We start from the raw sequence: 22,760 nt of genomic DNA, 5'->3' as shown, positions 1-22,760 counted from the left end.
TCAACATTTATATACATGATAATTCTAGGTACCAGCTATCACCATACCAAGTTGTTACAATATTTTGACTATATTCCTTATGCTATACATTACATCCCGGTTACTTATTTATTTTACCATTGGAAGTGTGTTTATATATATATATATATATATATATATATATATATATATATATATATATATTTGTGTGTGTGTGTGAGGGCATCTCTCATATTTATTGATCAAATAGTTGTTAACAACAATAAATTTCTGTATAGGGGGGTCAATACTCAATGCACAATCATTAATCCACCCCACGCCTAATTTTCGTCAGTCTCCAATCTTCTGAGGCATAACAAACAAGTTCTTACATGGAGAACAAATTCTTACATAGTGAATAAGTTACATGGTGAACAGTGCAAGGGCAGTCATCACAGAAACTTTCGGTTTTGCTCATGCATTATGAACTCTAAACAGTCAGTTCAAATATGAATATTCATTTGATTTTTAAACTTGATTTATATGTGGATACCACATTTCTCTATTATTATTATTTTTAATAAAATGCTGAAGTGGTAGGTAGATACAAGATAAAGGTAGAAAACATAGTTTAGTGTTGTAAGAGAGCAAATGTAGATGATCAGGTGTGTGCCTGTAGACTATGTGTTAATCCAAGCTAGACCAGGGCAATAAAACATCCACGTATGCAGAAGATTTCTCTCAGAACAGGGGGGGTGAGGTTCTAAGCCTCACCTCTGTTGATCCCCAGTTTCTCACCTGATGACCCCCCTGCGACTGTGCCTGTCTTAGGTTGTTCCTCCCTTGAGGAATCTTACCCGTGAGATGCATTTGTTTCTTAGGGTTTGTGATTTGCCTGGGAAGTCCTCCGCATCTTGATACCTTATTGGCACCTTAACTGAAAATTATGAGGGTAGATTGCTGTGTATCTCCGTGGTGAGTGATAAGTCAGACCTGATTTTTCCTTTCAATACAAACATAGAATCAAAGGTACTCAGAGCTCATGCTACCCAGACTTCTTATTTCACAGAGGAGGAAACGCAGAGGTAATAGATTCACCAAAGGTCATAACCTGATTTAATTCATTGGATGTTCATTGACTCTGCTACATATGGAAGGGGTGGTATCGAGGTGATAAAACATTAAAAATATTTTTATGCAGGATATTTATACATATATATATTTGCATGCAGGACATAAACAGCATTAATATGGGCATAATTAAGAAATAAAGTATTATCATGGGGAATAGTTAATTTAGTTGAGAAAACTGGTCTGAGACATCACAGCAGATCTAGATCCTGAACCCATTCACTCATCTGTTAACTCAGTAAAGAGGTACTAAATGCTTTCTATGTGCCATTCACTTCCTAGACTTTGAGGATAGCCCAGGAAATAATGTGTATGTGGCTTGCTGATGTTATGGGCTCAGGGTCCAGTGGGCCACACAGATAGGTGAGGAGGAACAGCACAGTGTGATAAGTACTCTGATGAGATAGGGGTCTGTGGAGAGGCAGTGTTGGGGGGACACTGAAGCTAAATTCCAGGGGCTTGGGGTTGGGTTTGTATATACCAATGGAGGTGTGTTCTGGGAAGGAGCCAGGATAAAAAGGAAGAGAATATAGAAGGTCTGGGAAAGAACCATGTGCTAGACGCTGTGCTAAACACTTTCCATGCTCTAATTGTTACAGTGCTAAGTAGTATGTGTATTGTTAACAGAAGTCAGCTGACTTGCCCAAGATCACATAGCCAACAGGTGGAGAAGCAGGACTCTAACTTACATCTGTATAATGTAGAGCAAAACCGACTACGGAGAAGGAATTGACTTAACATTTAAAGCATGGTTTTAAACACGACTTGATGTATCAATGTGCCTACTGACCGGGGACCTCTGGGCGCTGGAGGGTGCCGCTGGTTGGCTCAGAGCTCATTGTCGATCTCCTTGTACCCAGCACACCTCTTGCTTGCCCCTCTGGCCCCCCTTGGCAGCATCCCAGCTACGCTGCTGCTTTGGCTCTGAGGTGCCTACCTGTCTTTGCCTATTGCTTGTGACCTGCTCCATGAACCAGCACTTGCTTCCTCTCTTCTCCTGGTGACTGATCTACCATTCTGAAATGACCTCTGGCCTCCCTCCTGGGAATCATACCAACCTCAGTCCCTGAGTGGGACCCAGCCTCCAGGATCTGAACTTCTTTGGCCCAGATGAAGCTGAACCTTAGACAAGGTGTGTTTACCTGTCCACCCATAATCTTTTTCTGTATCTCCAATCTGATTTCTCTGGGGCAGAGTTAAGCCCCAGTGGTTTCTACAAACCAACTGGAGGCCAGCAAATACCCTCAACTTCAGCATATATCTGGGGCCAGTCTGGGGTCACCCTGTGAAAGAACCTTTAGTGGGAATACAAAGTTCAGATATGTATTCTTTGGGATTTTCTAAATCTCTCTACTCTAGGAAAATTATTTCACTAATAACAAGCCTCTCAGCTAACTTCAAAACATGGGGTCTAATTCTCCTCTGCCTTCCATACTTAAAACAGGGAGACCTATTCCTTTGGCTTCCTCCCACCTTACCTGACCTGACTCACTATTGTAACTTGCCTAGGTGATCTTTGTCCCTTGTGTGTGTGTGTGTGTGTGTGTGTATGTGTACACACATGCACGCACCTCAGCCTCTTTGCTAAAACTGGGATAAACATAATTTTTACAGAGCCTGCAGTCTAGCTTTCCATATTTTGCATACTTTACAATGACTGCCTATTATTATAGAAACAGAAGGCAGGCCCGAAATTTTTCTTCTCTGATTCTCTATCACATTGAAACACCCAGGGAAACCATTTCTTACTGAAACTGCTACACTGATCCTGTTATTCCAGCAAACATTTTATGGCCTGTTGTTGTGACAGTGGAACATCTTCAGACTAAAGTGTAAATGACTCATCCAGCTCAGGCTTGTTGCTATTCAGTAATATGTCTCAGGTGTTATTTGCTTCAGATTTTAGGATTGTTTTGTGTTGTTGTTTTTTTTTTTTAAAAAAAAAGCTCTATCAAGTAAGAATAGAATTCACAAATTCAGTGAGGTGTGAGATAATCTTGTCTTTACATTTCTCAGGGCAAATCGTATCTGTCTTAGCACAGCCTTCCTGCCTTTGGTATGCTCAAAGAAATTAATTTGACTGTTTATAATGTTATTTAATTTTCAATAACTATTCAAGTATGTATAACCACAGATATCTATGTAGTAGGCAGATGGATCAGCAATTGTGCATGTAATTAGAAATAACCCTTGAAATACAAAAGTAGATTTTAATATTCAGCATCTAAAGAATTGCTAACATCACAAGTTGCCCATACCTTGGGGATTCAGGCAGTGATGTAAAAATGTAAATGTAAGAATTCAAATGAAAAATTCAGCCTTCTCAGCATCACACAGTTATTGAATTACAGTAGAAAAGCATGGCAAAATCGCTTAAATGGACACTGTTTCTTTCTCTAACACAATAATGTGTGTGTGACTAATTATAACTTGAATAATTAAATCTTAAATGACTTATATTTGAGTGTCTCTTTTTATAACAAGTCACACACTCAAATAGAAAAAGTCAAATTTAAGAATCATATTAACAAATGCCAGCTCACTTTAAGATTCTTACAAAGAGAAAAACAAAATATTCCATTTTCTGTTTTCAAAATGAGGGATAGCATTAGCCTCTCCTATTGCCAATAAATATAAGGAATGTACTTCATTTCCTGTTGAGAGAGAGGGAGAGGCAGAATCATATGGTGAAATGAGTTCAGGTTTTAGATTAATGAGTTCTGGATTCAAGTCCATAGTTTGCTGTTTATACAATAAATAACTTGAAGCAAATCCTTTAATCTTAAAGTCTCAGGATTTCTTGGTATTTTTGCTGTAGAGGCTACTGTTTTCTTTACACAGTGTCTAGCATGGTCCCTAACACTCTCATTATGTTTTGCTAAAAATTTATTGAAGAAAGGGAGAAAAAAGGAATTGAAAATGTGGAGAGGTATAGAAGAGGATGGAGGCAGACAGAGAAAGAAGCAGAAAAAATTCCCATCTTAAAGGAAAAAATATTACTACCTTATGACATTATAAAATATTGTGGCTAAAAATTAACATTCCAGTTATATTTTTGCAGCTATAGGAATCACCTCTTTATGCTGAGGACAAAGGCTAGAGCTTGTCCCATATACCAAGATGTTTTTCACCTTTTTTTTTGGAAATAATAATGATGTTTGTGGAGTTCACTACTTTGTGCCAAGAGCTTTGTGAGATACAAAAATGAATGAGCCGTAAGTTTTGGCTTCATATAACTTCGAGTTTGGAGATTTCTCTTCCAGAAAGAAGGAATTCGTGGCAGGAACACTCTGGCACTGGTGTTACCAGACACCTGTTCAGCTCTAGAATGTGGAAAGGCTGATGTTACACATGAAAACCAGAGGTCTGTGTGCCAAACAATGAATGAAGCTGGGATTTTTGCCACACTAGGAATAGGAGTAAGCTCTAGAGAAGTACTAATGGGGAAATTGAGGACATACATCCAAGAATCCACTATTTGAGAGGTGGTGTGGGAAAGAAAAAAATGGAGAGACTGGCAACATTAATTGTCTATTTCAAACCCATAACTAAATGAGGAAATACAGTAAAAGAAGAATGAAGTGATGACTGGTTTAGGGGATGAAATCAGTGCTTGTCACATTTACAACCTAACTCTAATCCCAATCCTTGATCCTACTTCCTGTAAACATAACATAAAAGTCAAGTAATATGTCCTCCTGGGCTCTGCTTTTGTGCCAGGATTTTTATTTCCTCTGGCCCATGCATGCTGGCTAGGAGGCAAATCCCCTTTCCTAAGAGGAACCATGAGTCATGGTGTGTTTTTGCCAGTCTCTTTGCTAGCCATGTGCACCCCCATGGCTGTCATTGGAGACCGTGTGAACCATCTTTTCCATACCTGACTCTGATATGTCTGCTGCACAGAAGCTCATAATTTAGGGGAATGATGCCACTGGGGATTAGAGAGCTGGTAATGCCTTATCATTTATTCATCTGACTATGCTAATTCACTAGTATCTAGAAAGAGAATATCTAGTATTACTGAGGCTTGCTTCTCAATCTGTGGTCATATCAAAAACTTTGAGATAAAAAAATTATTTCAGGTTTTTCCCATCATATCTAGAACTAGTTGAGCTTTAAATTGGCAGTCTGTTAAGATATCATACATTTTCTCTTCCTGGAAAACAAGATGATTTGATGAGATGATTCTGAGATTCTGTGATTGTTACTGCACCATGTAATAGGGGTTGTACTGCAGCATTAATGATTTAAGTAGTTGAGTGTGAAATGACAAAATATATTTCCTTTGGCTATAGTTAGGAATAATATTTTTATGCTACTTTCCATTGGAAATGACTTGAACTGCATGCCATAAAATTAGCTTTAAATGGAAATGGGAAGCTGTGGTTATTTGAAGGTATTTTCTTTTTTTATTTAAACCAAGTGCTGTCTGGGATAGCAGTTTGTATACTATACTTTTAACTCCTGGGACAAATTTGTGTTTTCTTTAAGGCTTGTATTGCTTTGTTCATTCAGGCATGTCTCAGCCACCTGCCGGTCAGTTCATTCTCTGCTAACACCCAGAGCCCAGCCAAGCAGGGAAGTTGTTCCCTTATCACTGCCCCTTTGTGCCTTGTGTTGGGAGCAGAAACAGAGAGCAGTGGCCTGTGTTGTCTAATCCTGGAAGCCACACAACCTCTTCAGGTCCAGAGCAAGACCCAGCTCAGTCTTTGGTAGAATCAGCAGTATTCACAGATTCCTTTTGAGAACTTTAAGGCATGTTTCTAATCAACAACACACATATCACCACACTCACCCCCAAATCCTATCCTTTTGCATCCCTTTTTGTAGCCTGTTGGTTTAGAGAATGCACTTAGTGTTGACATCTTTGTCCTGCTGCCATTGTCTTGTGTCCAGGAAAGTTGAACATAAACCCTGAAAGCTTCAGTCTGCTCATTTTAAAAATGACACTAATAATAGTCCTGTGTGTGCTGGGCTATGGTGAGGATTCAGTGAGGTAATGCATGTACAGTGGTTAATTCAGCACCCAGGATATAATAAGTACAAAATAAATGTTAGCTAATTATTACTGTTTTTTTGAGTTTCCCAATAGTCAGCTCAGCTAACTTAAGAGGAGTTCACTCTTCTGGAAACTACCTTAAATAGAGATTATTCTCCTATTCTGTATAACATGGGAGAGGAGGACTCAAAAGTAACTTAAAATCAGTCGCTTACCCTAAATTCTTTCCATTTCTTTAGCTGTTATCTCCCAGCCTCTCGGTTGTTTTCCTACAGATGTGTGCTTTGTACCTTGCTTACCATCACCTCTTCTGTCCTGGCCTCACTGTTATTCTCAGAGCCTACAGCGCCTTCCTGGGTGATTACCAAAAGAGTTTGTAATTTCAAACAAAACCATGTCTCTACTCTTCAGCTCATTTACATTGCAAAACTAGTATGTTTTCACCAAGTCGCACCCCTGAAACTGCATTCTCATAATCCCTATGTCTTCTTTATCTGTTCATATGCCTCCCTACTCAGTAAAGAGCCATGGCGGCTTATTACTAACTCATGTATTCATCTTCTAATTGCAAAATAAAATATTTCGAGGTCCTACTTTGAGCCTGGTACTCTCCGTGGTGCTGAAACACAAGAACGAGCATCATCATTTCATGGACATGCTGTTTCCACACACGATTTATCACTCTATAACCCTGGTGCCACTAAAGTCCTCTGTTCTTTCTGCTACTTTTAGGCTGTCAAGCTCCACTAGAGGAAGAAAAAAATTAAGGCATTGCTAATTAGCTCCATTACAGATTATTATTTGTAAATGCCCCCTGATCAGAGCACTCATCATACACTGATTGTAACTTCCTATTATTTGTTTCCCAACTAAACTCTGAGCCCATATACTGTTTTATATGTGTCTGTGCCCCGATCCAAACTTGTCCTAGAGTGTTGTTTCAATTAATATTTGTTGAATTCATGTCACTTAATGGATTTCTCACTTTCAACTTCATAATTAGTCTCTAATTGTTGCATGGCAAATCTATTTTTTCATCTCTTTTTTACTCTCTAACATATTCTTCCCAGTTTTTCTTCCAAATTTTTCCACTGCTCTGCACCCTCCACTCTGCCTTCTTCACTTTCTGTAGAAGAATTTAGCTCAAATTTTATCAAGGGTGTTAATTAATGCTGCCGTATGTGAGTTCCCTTGACTTTCCTTAAAATTGCTTCTATCTTCACTGTACCCCACTACACCCATTATGTGAAGCAATGGGAGGAATTGGGGGCCACTCTTCCTCCCTGTGCTTCCTGCAATGTGGAGGTTCATGGCCTCTGAAAGAGCAGAGGCCCAAGGAAGTTTGTTGAATTTAGCTGTTAAAAGAGTCCTGCCAAAGGAGCTATCCGGAGTACTGACCTTACACTGATTAAAGTTCTTGGCATTGAGGGTCCGCACTTGGTACTTCACTGCCTTTGGAGCCTTGTGGGATATGACCAGCCCTTAAACAGGAGTCAGCCCCGACTTCTCTCCTATTTAGCCGCAACCCCTTATTTCTGCAGCCCTGACCTTTCCAAGATGGTATTAGCCCACTCTTGATAAACACTGGTGTTGATGGCCAGCCCACCCTGAATCCAGCCACCGTGTGGTAACAGCCTGTAGCTCTCTGCACCAGGGGCACTGCAAGGAGCCTTTTAAAATTCCTCAGTAGTGGAGGGGATAATAAAACTTGTGCTTCAGTAAGGCTGTCCTAGTTTGGAAGGGAGGAAAATGGGATCATATGATGCCTCAAAATGTCTTGAAATCTTGACCTCTGATATTGTAGGAACCTAGAAATGTTCCAAATTTAATAAGGAAAATAAAAGAGCCATCCTGTTTTCCTGAAGGGTGACTTATTTGGGGGTAAAGATTCACTAGTATTGCCTTTGACAAAATGTGAAATTTTCATAGGCCCGAAGGCTCTTGCCACATATTTTATGGCCCTTATTTTGGAATGGCTTCTTTTATTTGGCCAGGGTAGATATTTCATGCTATCATTTCAGGCATTTGCTGCCAACCTCTGGCTTGTGAGAAATGCTTTGAGATATAAAGTCCCCTATAAAGTGCCGTCATTCTCTGGGATGGGCCTGGGCTTGCCAGTTATGCATGGCACTTGGATCTCCGAAAGATAAGGGACTATTTTCTGTCCCCTCAGAGGTTGTCAAGGTGCTTATTTCCAGGGAGCATAATTACTAACCACGATAGGAATTTATTTTAATAACTCACGAAAGGTTTGTTTAGGTAAGAGAGAATTGTCCCTTCCTGAAGATAAGCTCTTGCTTAACCAGCATTAAATTACATTTCAAACGGTCTCTCAGAAACCAGAGTGGGAGTGCGGAGTGTGATTGTGTAAGTATGTATGAGTGCGGTGTGCATGCATGCGTGTGTGTGTGTGTTTAAGCTCCAGAGTGCTTAAATCTGCTTTTGTATTCGGAGGGTTATTTCTGTAGGAGATGAGTCTGTCCAATTTATCTCTGGCACCACGCAAGCCCTATTTGTCTCTGGCATGAAACAGGCTTAGCTCATCTGGTGCCGTCGCTGGTTATCATGCTGCTCAGCAGGGGTAATTTGTTTTGTTTTATTTCTGTCCTGAAAGGTAATTAATAATACAGGGGCGAAATTGTCTGTGCGGTGTTTTTATATTTTCGATTACCCAAAGAAGAATTTTTTAGGAGCCTTTCCAAATAGATGCTTTGCACCTGGCTGAGAAACTGCTGTCCTCAATGACAAAGCGCTGACTTTGGGAAACCTTCCAAGGTCTATACCTTCACCTTCACATGCCTCCAACCCCCATTTAATGGGGGTCAAGGAGGGTTTCAGAGGGTATTAGAACACATATCAGTACACAGTCTTTGGTGCGTAGTAACATGAGCCAGAGCTCTCATTTTCCAGCACAATTTTCTGGCTTCTGCCAGTGATTTAAAAGAAATCCTTCAGAGAATGCTAGGTGTTTTGCTCAGTTCTCTTCATACATCTTATTTATTCCTCATAACAACCAGTGAAGTCACTACTGCTATTATTCTCCATTCCAGAGCTGAAGAAGTTGAGACGTTGTAACATAGTATTTGAAAGCTGATTTTCCTTTTAAGAGTACTTTCTCCTAACCCTAAGATCTCAGTCACTGTCCCAGGAGCAGCAAACCGAATGCTGTACAGGGCCTGGGACCATAGGTTAGGATTGTAGCTGATCAGCAAACACCTGCTCCTCTTGAGGAAGCTGTAGGCTGTTAATATTCCACGTTTGCTGGTGGTTGCCAGAGGATAGTATAAATCACTCAAACCTGATAATTCTTAATTTTCAATACAAATTGGAAATAGAAATACAGCACTCTTCATTATAATTCTGTAAGTTTGGTGTAATTGTTACTACCTTTTTTCAAAAGATAAATGAGGCTTAAGAGAATAAGTAACTTTCCCCAAATCATTCAGTTAAAAAGTATTATCATAGGAATTCAAGCCAGTGTTTGTCTGCCTCACAACCCTGTTGGGGCTATATGGCCCCCATTTCTGTGATACCGTGTCTCTTTGCACCCTGACCCTCAGCCCCTGGCAACATCCAAATTAACATTTTTTGGTGGAGGGGAGGAGGTAAGAGCTTTATTGGGATATAAGTCACATAACGTATGATGTACCTTTTTAAAACATACAACCAGTGTTTTTTGGTGTAGTCATAGTCTTGCAACTATCATCACAATCAATTTTAGAAGATTTACATCATTTCAAGAGGAAACCCTGTTCCCCACAACTCTCATCCTCCCGCCCCCTGTGCTCCCATCTGAAGCAACAAGTGACCTATTTCTGTCTCTCTAGATTCACTTATTCTGGACATCTCATATTAATTAAATCATATACTATGTAGTCTTTGTGACTTCTTTCACTGAGTATGTTTCCAAGGTTCATTAATGTTGTGATAGGTATCCGTATTTCCTTACTTTTTATGGGCAAATATTAAATACATATATACCACATTTTGTTTATCCATTCATCCTTGGATGGACATTTGGGTTAGTATAGCTGTTATGAACAATGCTTCTATGAATACCCTTGTACAAGTTTTTGTGTGGATATATATTTTTGGTTCTCTTAGGATGATAACTAGGAATATAATTGCTAGGTCGTATGGTTACTCTGTCACTTTTTGAGGAACTCCCTACTGTCATCCAAAGTGGCTATTTGGAATGTTTTTATATTCCCACCAGCAGTATGTGAAGTGTCTTCTAACTGTTTGTAGCCATCCAGGTAGGTGGCTAAGCGGTGTCTCATGGAGGTTTTGATTTACATGTACCTAATGGCTAATGACATTGAGTATCTTCTTGTGGGCTTCTGGCCTTTTTGTGTGTCTTCTCTTCCAAGTCCTTTGCCCACTATTAAATGGGGTCATTTTCTTTTTGTCATTTGTTTGTAAGAGTTCTTTATATATTCTGGATACAAGTTTCTTATCAGGTATGTGATGTGCAACTATTTTTCTCCCATTCCATGGATTGTCTTTCACTTTCTTAATAGTGTACTTTGAAGAATGACAGTTTTTAATTTTGATGAAAACCAGCTTATTTTTCCTTTTGATTCTTGTGCGGTCAGTGTCAAATCTAAGAGTCCACTGCCCAATCCAAAGTCACAAAAATTTACTCCATGTTTTCCTACTGACTTTATTGTTCTAACACATATTTTCCTTTGCAGGGGTATATTCCCTGGCTCTAGAATACTGGAATTTGTTGAAAAATACTATTTTGCTGTGCATGATCATAGCAACTTCTTCCAATTTTAGCCTTGGGCTTGCTAAAAGTCTCTTTTCTCCCAGTGAAACGTCATTTTTGTTCATTTTAGGGACTGGGCAGCCTCTGATTGGGGCTTTGCTATTGTTCCTCGGTCAATTTGTGAGTGAGTTAAATATTTCAACACCCGTGTTTTATCTGTTATTTATCCTTCTTTGCTATTATTCTATTGCTCTCAAAAAGTGGCCTTATAAATGCTTCTGTAGAAATATTGGAGTGTTTATTGCAAAAACTTTTTCACACATTAAAAATTCTAAGGGAAGCTTTTTGAAAAAAGAGGAATACTTTCAATGCATTACCTTCTTATATTATCAACTTTTTTACAGTGTATTTAAAAGGCAATTTAAGACTGGTTAGGCAGCACTTCTCAGTAGGAAAGAAGTTTCTCTTTCAGTTATTTAATAGCCTATTTTAAGCACTTGCAAGGAACATTCTGCAAATTTCGCCCATGTTTTTGTCACTACAGTACCCAAGTGTAGAGAGCATTCCTAACACATTCATAGCTATTTTCCTTCATAGGATGGTCTTTCTGTAGACTGTGGCAACAGTCTTTCAAATCCTCCTATTGTGTGTGTGTGGCTCCACTATGACTTTTATCTGCCTTATAGATATTAATAATGCTATCTGCCTTATGTATTAATAATATCCTGAGAGCTCTTTGAAGGAAAGTATAGCATTTACACAAGTCATTTATTTATTTGTTTGATAATAATAAAATTTCCACCCAAATCCATGCAGTTAAAAGTACTTAAGAGTGCTGAAATATATGTCTTTACATGTAGAACTTTATCCAACTCCATAAAAGATCTTGTCTTTCATAGTTCCTATAACTTTCTTCTTTTGTTTTCTCGATAGGAGGAGTCAATTTGCTTCAAATTGAGGTCAACCACTTGATAATTTTAAATGTTTCTTGCCCATAAAGGCAGAGTTTTGGGGGATGTTGAATGTTGATTTCAATATTGTCTATATTCAGTCACTAAATTGGGTAATTAATCCCCTGCCTTCTTTCCCTATGGCTTGATGCTTTCCTGTCCCACCAGCAGTATTAACTGATTCCTTACCTGCCTCTTGTTTATCTCTGATTATCTCTTTTCAGCCTTTCACCAACTAACATTAATTCTTTATATATGTGAGTCCACACTTGGATATTTATAATCATATGTGTTGTATATTGGTGGCTACCTCCTATAAAAGGTAGCTAAATAGCACAGTCGCAGGGGGGCCATCAGGTGAGAAATTGGGGATCAACAGAGGTGAGGCTTAGAACCTCACCCCCCCTGTTTTGAGAGAAATCTTCTACATCTTCTACATCCGTGGATGTTTTATTGCCCTTGGATTAACACATAGTCTACAGGCACATACCTGATCATCTACATGTGCTCTCTTACAACACTAAACTATGTTTTCTACCTTTATCTTGCATCTACCTACCACTTCAGCATTTTATTAATAATAATAATAATAATAATAATAATAATAAGGGAGAAATGTGGGATTCACATATAAATCAAGTATAAAAATCAAACGAATATTCATATTTGACCTGATTGTTTATAGTTCATAATGCGTGATCAAAACCGAAAGTTTTTGTGATGGCTGCCCTTGTACTGTTCACCATGTAAGAACTTATTCATTATGTAAGAATTTGTTCACCATGTAAGAACTTGTTCGTTATGCTTCAGAAGGTTGGAGACTGACGAGAATTAGGCTTGGGGTGGATTAATGATTGTGCATTGAGCATTGAGTCACCTATACAGAATTTTATTGTTGTTAACAACCATTTGATCAATAAATATGAGAGATGTCCTCTCAAAAAAAAAAAAAATTTCAAGTTGGCAATTGCCAAAAGGAAAAATAAATTTTTTTAAATGAAAAAAAAAAAGGTAGCTAAATAAACAGTACAAAATTGGAAATTCTTTATGGAAACTATCCTGTGTCTGTCTGCTGTCTGCTCTCTCCTTCTGCACTTCACATATTTTTTAGAATAACCCTTTGCATATGGAAGGTTGACATAAATCTGTCCTTATTATTTTAACTCATGTTCTCCCAGCTACTCTGGTATAAATGATTTACCCTTGCTGTGTTTCAGTCATATTACCTGTAAAACAGACATACTTAACATTGCTATAAGAAGCATGAATTGAGATAATTTTTATGAATAGCTTTGATTTTTGGACTGTATTTGGAAAGAGCTGGAGAATGGGGTTTCTATCTCTTCCTTTTCTGTTTGTTTCTTCCACCCACAGATTCTTCTTTCCCAAGTCCAACATCACCTATGGAGTAACTGCTCAGAAAGCATTTCTACTTGGTTTGTGGGCAGCTGCTTTATTCTCTGGAATATAAGGAGAATTCTCTGTGCATATTAGCTAGATGTAAGCATCAGAAAGTATGCGAGAAAGAGGGAGGGCTGGAAGTAATCTTGGTGACTTGCTAACACAGTGGTCATCCAGCTTTCTGATCATGTACCCCTATCAGCAAAACATTTTTGAGCAAGCACCCCAGTATTTTTTGAGTGATTGAAAACTCCAAATGATGCAACTTCAAAAACGAAAGGGCTAACCAGATGTATTTTTGTTATTATTAACAGTAATAAAAAAGTCTCAGGGTTCTTTAAGTTTCAGCCAAGAGATAAGAATAAAGATTAGCATCGTGGTAAATTAGTCATTTTCACCGAGAAATTCAAGAAATTCTTGAGACCGACTTTCCCTCAACCTAACCTGCCTTGAAACCCAGTTTAAAATTCACCCCATTGAGTCAATATGCAATATTACTAAATGCCTGTTTGGCTGCCCGGCACTATTCTAGTTACTGAGAACACAGAGAAACACATAATGTTTTTGCTGTCCTCATGTAAACCAATCTGTTAGTTGTGGAGCAGCAGAATAGGCGCAAGCAAAATACATTTTGTTATTTCTAAATACATTTATTTGAAACCACCCCAGATGAGAAGAATTGAAATTTTAATGATATTTAATATGTGGATGAACATTGGCTCTGCCCCTTACCCATGAGTTAGGTGGTGACCCACCACCAAGTGTAGTACTCACAATATCCAGAAGGCATCATCAGATACTCATGGAATGGACTATTAAGCAATTTTTATATTGTGTATATGATTTAGAAAGAGCCAAAAATTGTGTGTGATAGTGCTTTGCTGTGATTAACACTAGCGAGTCAGACAACAGAAAATATGTCCATGATTAGGCCCAGATACACAAAACTGTAACAAAACCTTAGGCGCAGTTAGATCACTGTGACTGTACTGATCTTAACAGTAGAGTTAAAACCCTTGAAAGCCTCTACACAGATGAAGTCCATGCTCCTTGGCCTGGCATACAGGATCCTTCCAGCTGGCCTCTGTCTGCTTTAAAGTCTTAACTTTTTAATTTTTTTTTACTTTTGTACACGCCTTGAATGTCCTCCTCACCCTCTTTACCTGACAGTTTCTAATTCATCCTTCAAAACCCTGCTGAAAGATCATCCCCCCTGTGAAGTCACCCGGGATGCCTCCAGACAGTTACTCACACTGTACTCTGACCTTCGGTGGCATCTCTACCTGGATGCCTGTTGACCCTCAGGTCACTGTATTTTAATTGTTTTTACTTTTCTCCTTCCCTTGCTAAACTGTGCACCAGTGGTACCACCCTGTCCTCTTGAAAACTAAAGTAGTTTGCTTCCAGGACATTCTGGGTATAAGTGGATTTTCAGGACCTAAAGGGTCTTCTTTTTGCATCTACCGCATCAGCTGCCACATGCCTGCCCTTCACTCAGCAGATATCCAAGTCCTCTGTTTGCAAATAAAGTAGAAACTCTCAGGGAGCAGATGACCCAAGGGCTCAGGGATGTGTCAGTCAGCCTGGGAAGAGTCCCTGCATGCAGTAGCTCCATGATCTTAGGTTACTTAACTTCTATGTGTGTCCCAGTTCCCTTTTCTGTAAAATAGGAATGAAGATAACAAGCATACCTATTTCATACCATGATTGTGAGACAGGAGGAGTGTGATAATAATTAAAACCTGAAAACATTCAGTATGCATAGCTACTGTTGTGCAAATGGAAAGTCACTGCACATACACGTGAAGATAGATGAAGGCTTCAGTCAAAGTATAAAGGACTTATCATTTATGGCTCTGTGTTCTTGCTTGTTTTGATTAAGTTTGATGTGGTGAAGGCAGGAAGGGAATATCAACCACATGAAGAAGAGTAATGAATGATGAGACCAGGGCACCAAAAGCACTTTGCACCCATTTTCCTAAGAGAAAGTGGTAGGTTAGGTAGATAGATTTCCTATTGTCCACATGGGAAATTTAGCAGAAACACCGCTGTTCGTATAATTTTTGTTGTCATTGTTCTTAATGTTTTTTTCCCCCCAGGAGAAGTGGTTAACTCTGCTATACATCCTATTGTATTCATGAGAAATTTATCAGACATATCCTTGTTCAAGTTCCCCCTTTAATTTGATCATTTTTGCATGTTTAATAAAGCTAGAATACGCGCTGCCTCATTAGGAGCCTGGTGTAGGCTGTGGGAATTGCAAGCCTTTACCATCTCAGTGGCTCATCGTAATAATTGGTTGGAAAAGTGATTTCCAACAGCTCGTGCTATCTGGAGCTGCAGCTGAACGTTTCATCTCACCACAGGCCTCCTTGTCAGCCTGTGATGTGTTATTTCTCTCTTTTGTCTGGCTATATGTGCTCCCTTAATGTCTCTGATAGCAAGGTAGCTGAAATCCTTGATTTTGCTTCGTGATGAGAATTGTGGGCAGGGTGCCCTGAATAGTTGTTTTGGCACCACGTAGTAGAATCGGGTCTTGGTTGTGAGTAGAGGACGAAACAAACATGCAATAGTTGGCTAGAACGAACAACTCTAATTGATTTATGTCAAAATCACTGTTTGCTGTATATTCACTAGCCATGCTTTTCAGCCTCTACTATGTAATGATGACAATAATAATAGTAGATGCTCAGTTTGTGTCTCTGCTGTAGATTGTAAGCTCCCTGAGGGCAGGCCCGGTCCTTGGTCAGCCCTGTGCTTGCACAGAAAGCAGTCTCAGCACACAGTACCCTCCAGTTATTGTCTGATGGACTGCGTGTGTCAGAATCTAAGCATGGTGATGGATGATCATGAGCTATGTTATCTTGGGAAATTTTCATACATTTTTTGATCATTAAAATCAGCACACATACACAAAAGGAAAGAAAATTATATAATGAACTCTGTGTACCCACCCTCTAGTGTCAACAGCCATCACCCCTCTGCCAATCTTTTTTATCCTTTTGCCCATCAGACTATTTTAAGAAATCACATAGGAAAGATTTTGACACTTATGTGTAGACAATTCAGTAAGTTAAATAAAGACACAACTTATTTAGCATTGTTGGCCAGGTGGGGGTATTCGCTAAGAGCAAGCTCTGCATGTCAGTTTAATGCCACTGGTTGAAAGAAGCATCTTTTTGTACCCTGTTTGGACCACACAGAACTGGTCTTCTCCAGGATTTATCAAGATGCTCATTGTTTAATAGGTAGTCAAATTCAACTACCAGCAAGCTGTAATTTCAGTGTCAGAGCATGGAAGCTTGTTAATCTGTTCATTCATTCATTCATTTATTCTCTGAGGATGATGTACTTTTCCTCTATTGAGTGTTCAGTAAAGGTTGTCAATTACCACTTAACAATTATTTTATGTCAGGGACTGTACTGAGTACTCAAATTAAAAATAAGAAGTGAACTTCTTCTTAGCACTCTGTAACACTCTCTAGCTAGAAACATTAGAATCTGTAAGACTCTGTCAAGAAAGCCTAAAAAGGAAGAATGAAAGACAGAGAAGGAGATAAAGACGGGGACACAGGAAAAGGAACTGGATGAACAAGCTAAATGTACTTGCAGGCAGGCTTCCTGAGGATTCCTGCCCCAGCTCCTTGAGGACGTATCCCCCTGCTCCAAGCCTGTGCTGCTCGGTACAAGAGGCAAGAGTGGCCCATGGCATCTCTTGGGCTCGAGTCAGTGACCGGGGCAGCCGCAGCCCAAGTTCCCTGTACCCAAATGCTAAGCACCTGCTGGTTCCTTCCTTCTGTAATCCAACTAAGTTCAGCCCGTGGAGACCACCTTAAAGGCTGCTCTCCTGTAGAGTGACTGCCACCACTCTCCAGAAGCACCTCCCTTCTCTTTGCATTTTTTACCATCATTTAAGATAAATGTTGTGAAATGGTACTTAAGGCCTAAAATTTGAATATGTGATCACATTGTGAACTCATGAATGAGGCTTGTGCTCAAGCCCTGTAAGTCTAGCACAGCCATGAGCACTCTGTCTCTCTCTCGACCTCCATTTCTCTCTTCCCTTCTCCTTCAGTACTTAGCTCTTCTTCACAGGTTCCTGGTTGTCTTTCTCTCTTGAAATCTCACTTCTCTTTTTTTGCTCCTTTCCCATTTTGATTTGCTTCTGCATTTGATCCTTTCTTTGTCTCTCACTGTCCCTCTTCCTGTTGCCTCCTGGTTTTATTCTTGGGTGACAGTGCAAAAGTCTTTAGGGATATAGCATTTTTGCATGTCCAAACATGTCTGAGAACCTGAGCATTGCCTGTCACATCTTTGGGAATGGAAGGAGTGCTTGAAGTCTCACCCTTAAGTTGACATTTGGCTCTTATGACCTCAGTAGGTACCTGACCAAAAATTCACTTATTCTTTCAGGCAGTGTTAGCCAAGTGTCCCCTCAGGCCCCAGCACTGGAGATGCACGTGGGCATGAAGGAGATACAGCCCCTGCCTTCATGGGGCTCACTGCCCAGGGTATATTATGGTCAAATATAGTGTCCCTCAAAGACATCATTCATTGTTCAATAAATGGAGTGATTTGATTGGAGACCTATACTTTCAAAGATATTATTTACTAAAGTTACTTGTATCATTCTGTCGACCAGATTCAAGGGTGAATTTTATTCAGAAGCTGATAAATTCTGAAATGAGATTCAGCCCAAAGCCGGTCAGAATGAAATGATAGCCCTGAGCATCTGATGACAAAAATAAAATGAAATAAGCCCTACAGATAGTTCAGCCTTTTCTTACCTACCCACTAAATGTCAAGGATTCTTTTAAAGAATGCTGCTCTCTGTGCCATTCGGGCAGAGTATTAATATCTGACCATAGTTTTCAAATGTCAGTCAATATGGCAATCTTAACAATATAGCTAAATGAGAGACAGCATGTGGTGATACATCATTATAACTCCTAACATGTCAGGTATAAAAATTCAGGAATAAAGAATTAAAATGACTGTGTACATTGAAGTGTTTTTAACTAGTTAACTAGTAGTAATAATTGCTGAATGTGTGCTGTCCTTGTTCAGCCTGTTCAGTTACTATGACAACGGAACCCTCCCTCTATCAAAATATACGTGAGTTTTCAGTACTTACAATGTAAGTATTTGAGATCCTCAGGAGTTAACCCATGGACATGCACTATCTTGCTAGCCTAATTAAGAAACTGATGCCATGCGGTCATGGCACCTAGAATGCAAGTGAAAAGAGAAGGCAGCTTGTTGGAAACAGATTCATGTCAAAATTGAGAAATGACATGGCATGATTTAGGCAACAGTGATGAATTGTACAAAACTGAAGCTGTTTTATGTTCTATCTTCTATTCCAATTCCTTTTATTTTGCCCAACCTTCCCTGTAGCTTAACTGTGTTAATTAGTATGCTCTAGGACCTTTGTTCAAGGTACAGAGATGAAAAGGGAGGTCCCTGCTTCTCAAAAGCCAACAAACTAGTGGGGAAGCATCCGTTAAATCACTATCTTGGGTCATAAATGTTTAAACAGATGTGCTGTGGGAGGACGGTGAAGGAGTGGCTATCTCTGCCTCCCCTCCCTGGCCCTAGGGGTGACTGTGCTGGTGGGGATCAGAGAAGTTTCCCAAAGAGATCAGACCTTATCCCAGCAGGAAGACTCTCCCAGACTTCTAGAAACTTCCTTCTGCTTTCTCTTTTGGTAGAAGTGGACACAGACAACCACAGTCATTACAGGTTGTAGTAGGTTACATAGTGGCCCCAACAAGATAGGTCTAAATTCTGACCCCAGTACCTCCGAGCGTGACCTTGTTGGGAAATAGGGTGTTTGCAGATGCCATTACGGATTTAGATGAGATCAAACTGGATTTAGGTTGTGCTGTAAGTCCAGGGGCAAGTGTCCTTCTGAGAAACAGAAAGGGAGAAGACATAGAGACAACTGGAGAGAAAAAAGCCATGTGAAGACAGAGGCAGAGACTGAAGTTAATGCCCCCATGGGAAACCAACCCTTAATTTTGAAATTGTAGCCCCAGAACTGTGAAAGAATAAAGTTCTGTTGTTTTAAGCCTCCAAGGTTGTGATAATTTGTTATAGTAGCCCTAGAAGCTAAAAACCTAGAATTCGTTTTTCAATTAGAACACACTCATAAAGAAAATTGAAATCACCTACATTAAAAGTTCTCCATTCAATTGCAACACGTAACTGGTGTGTACCTCTTAGGCAAGTTTAATGAAAGAGCAAACACTTATTTTCACATGCCTGATATGCCTAAAAACACCTCAGGGGCCTTCAGAGAAAGGAGAGATTTGATTCATGTCTCCATGCTGGCTGCAAATAGTGGAGTAGTGGGTGAGGCTGGTTGTCACAGAGCAGTGCCACACACCTGTTAGAAGCGTTATGGCCTCTGGGGGGCCACAGGTGAACACAAATGTCTGAGATGGTCCTGCATCAACAGAGCCTGAGGAAATGAAAATCCCCACCCAAACTCCCCATGCTCACATCAAACTTAGAAGAGAATTTGAGGTGTGTTTATGGTACGTGCCAGAGATGACAGAAGTGCGTGCCTGCTGCCATGATGGTGTTGCCCCAGATCTCAGCGGACCGCAAACACCTTTACCTGAAGCAGGCTCAAATGGAATGAGCACCGTCCTGCCTGACCTTTAAACTCCTTAGAACCTGGAGTTCAACTTTGCAGAGCTTCGTTTCTTTGTCCGCAAAATAGGGATGCACATGCCCACCACAGACGACATAGTTCATCAGCCTCCTTCACAGGAGGGGAAAGCAGCTATATTCCTCCTCAGGGGTTGATTTGTTTTTTTCTAATACAACCTGTAAATCTTGAAGCAGATCTTTTTTCCTGTTACTCTAATAGGTTTGAGATGGAGCCAAATCACGGTGAGCTCCTAGTCAATGTCCTGGGTCTTCGACACACCTCCTTGTATAGTGTGTGTTGTCCTAGTTAATGTCCTGGGTCTTTGACACACCTCCTTGTGTACTGTGTGTTGTCCTAGTCAATGTCCTGGGTCTTTGACACACCTCCTTGTGTAGTGTGTGTTGTCCTAGTCAATGTTCTGGGTCTTCAACACACCTCCCTGTATACTGTGTGTGGTACTAGTCAATGTCCTGGGTCTTTGACACACCTCCTTGTGTAGTGTGTGTTGTCCTAGTCAATGTTCTGGGTCTTCAACACACCTCCCTGTGTACTGTGTGTGGTACTAGTCAGTGTCCTGGGTCTTTGACACACCTCCTTGTGTACTGTGTGTTGTGTGCTTAAGTTAGTCTTGATGTCTAATGTTTGTGGAGCATTGCTTCATTTTAGGCAGTGTGCTAAGAACTGTATATAACATATATTCTTGATTTTATGTCTCATAGCAACCCTGTGTGTGGGTAGTGGGGCTCTCACAATCTCCACTTCATGGAAAAGGAAACTGATGCTTTGAGTGTTTCTGACATTAACTCAAGGTCCCACCACTATTAAGGAAGGGAGTTGCTTGTCTCTCCTGGTGGTCTCAGAGCCCAAGCTTCCAACCACACACAGAAGAACTTATTAGTATAATGCCTATAATTTGCTTTCCACAAACTATCGTATCATTGGTATCTCTTTGCCCTGATTTTGTCATTTATTAACTATTTGTACTATTGTTTTTCATGTATATCTTTTAACTACTTCATGGATTTTGAGGGACAATATGTAAGACTAATCCAGGTGATGTAAGTAATACTATAGATAATGTAGGTAAACTCTAACCCAGTTCTAGCACATCAAAGGGAGATAATAATCGCTGTCCCTGTGGCTTCCCATTCAGTGCCAACCACCGCCAACACCCACATTTCAGTTTCCCTTGCTATTTCTTTCTACTTTTCAGGCAACACAATAAATTGATTGCAAATAATTTTGGCAGAAACAATAATAATAATACATTGTATGTGAGTCTGTAATCAGATATCCTAAAATGAATCAAATTTGCATTCAAACGCCATTGCTATGTTTTGTCTGCCACACTTCTATTATCTAAGTATAAAATATGTAAAGCTCTCATAAAGACATTATAAAAGAATTGTTCTTTTTGGGGGGAGGGTGAATGGAGGGTTTCTCTCTCTGACAATAGTAACATTTCTTTTCCTTTGTTTAGCCTCATTTCCCTTACCTGTAAAATGGGCCTATCATTATAATTTAGTGATAAGAGCAAATGCTTACTCCATGCTTGAAACTTCTAACTGGTGCAGTTGTCATAATAATATGAGTAAATGTTACTTGCCGCGTTTCCTCTCTTCTTCCTTGAGAGCGTCTTCTTATTTTTTAATTGTTTTATAATCCAAATGTGTTACTAAGCAGAAGGAAGAAGCCTCTTCCTCAGGACTCATTTAAAACCTTTGAGACTAGAACTGGAAAGTTAAGAGTTTGTAGTAGAAGATACGAGAGTATCAGAGAGCTTAGCTTGCCTTTTCAGTTATACTAAAATGTGCCATACTTAGTTTAAGGTTTATATACTAATTACTTTACTGTAACAGTTAGCTGTCGTAAAATGAATTATAAATTGGGAGTTTAGAAATGTGTGCTGATCTAAGTATGGTCTCTGCCAATGCAGATAATTGCTTAGACTGGGGATTGGCTCCTGCAGCATATGCACATTATCCAGAGGAAAGACTTCTGGTCCTTTAAATGGTGAAGCTCAGGGAGTGGTACTTGCTTCCCAGGTGCCAGTTTTAGCAGAGCTGCATCCCTTGTCTCTGGTGATGGGGGACTCCCTAAAAGTAACTCCTAGAGAATATTTAGTTAGTTGATTTGGTTTCAATTAGTTGTTGGCTTCAACCTTAATATGACCTTGCCTGTATCATTAAATAGCATCTTGCCGTGCGGTCCTTGGGCCATTTTTACAAACAGGTGGATTGTATCACAAGCAAATGTATAAATCTTCAGCCCAAGAGGAGAGTTTATATTTCTGTTATAGATCAAGTGTTCATTCCCAGCAGGATGTATACACTGTCCTTAATTCAGTAAGTACAGTCCATGAAACACTTTTACGCCTTTGGGATAATCCCCTCAAATTCTAGCCTCTGTGATCCAATGCTGAAAACTGCAGACTGGGGGAAGCTCACTGAGTTTGCATATTCTGAGGAATCCCTCCTCTTAAAGCTGGTAGTAACATCAAGGCAAAAAGCTCCCCTGCGTTGTCACATGGAGGAGGGAGAAAGATACGAAGAACCATACCTTTCCTGCACGTGGGGAAAGAAAACCCAGCTTTTTTCAAAAAAACAAAAATCAAGAAGACTGTCTTCTGTAACTTTGATTTTGTTTTGAAACCACCGAGAAAGAAGCAGTAGGCTCATTACAATAAAAACTGTAACTTCTTCAAGAAAGAAAGATGTTTTAGAAAAAAATGGCTATGAGGCACTGAGATTCCTGAAGGCAGACCACCTCGAGTTTGACAAAGAAACTGGCAGGTCATCAGAGTGTTGAGAGATCACCAGCCATTTCCCAAGAAAATTGCAGACCTATTTGTGATACACAGTTTTTTTCTTTTAGTGATATAATTTTTAGATTGTCTTATTTCTTTCAGTTGTGTCTTGTGGGAAACCTGGGAGAGAAAGAAATTGCAGACAA

General features: G+C 39.7%; 1 protein-coding gene across 5 annotated transcripts in view; it reads left to right on the top strand.

Annotated features, from left to right (window-relative positions):
• FAT3 (FAT atypical cadherin 3) overlaps positions 1-22,760 on the top strand; it is a 603,349-nt gene that overhangs the window by 288,190 nt on the left and 292,399 nt on the right. The window lies entirely within an intron of this gene.

This window comes from Manis pentadactyla, chromosome 9 (genome assembly GCF_030020395.1).
Source record: "Manis pentadactyla isolate mManPen7 chromosome 9, mManPen7.hap1, whole genome shotgun sequence".
NCBI classification, from domain to species: Eukaryota; Metazoa; Chordata; class Mammalia; order Pholidota; family Manidae; genus Manis; species Manis pentadactyla.
Note: the sequence above shows the minus strand (reverse complement) of the source record. Positions and strands in the feature narration are given on the sequence as shown.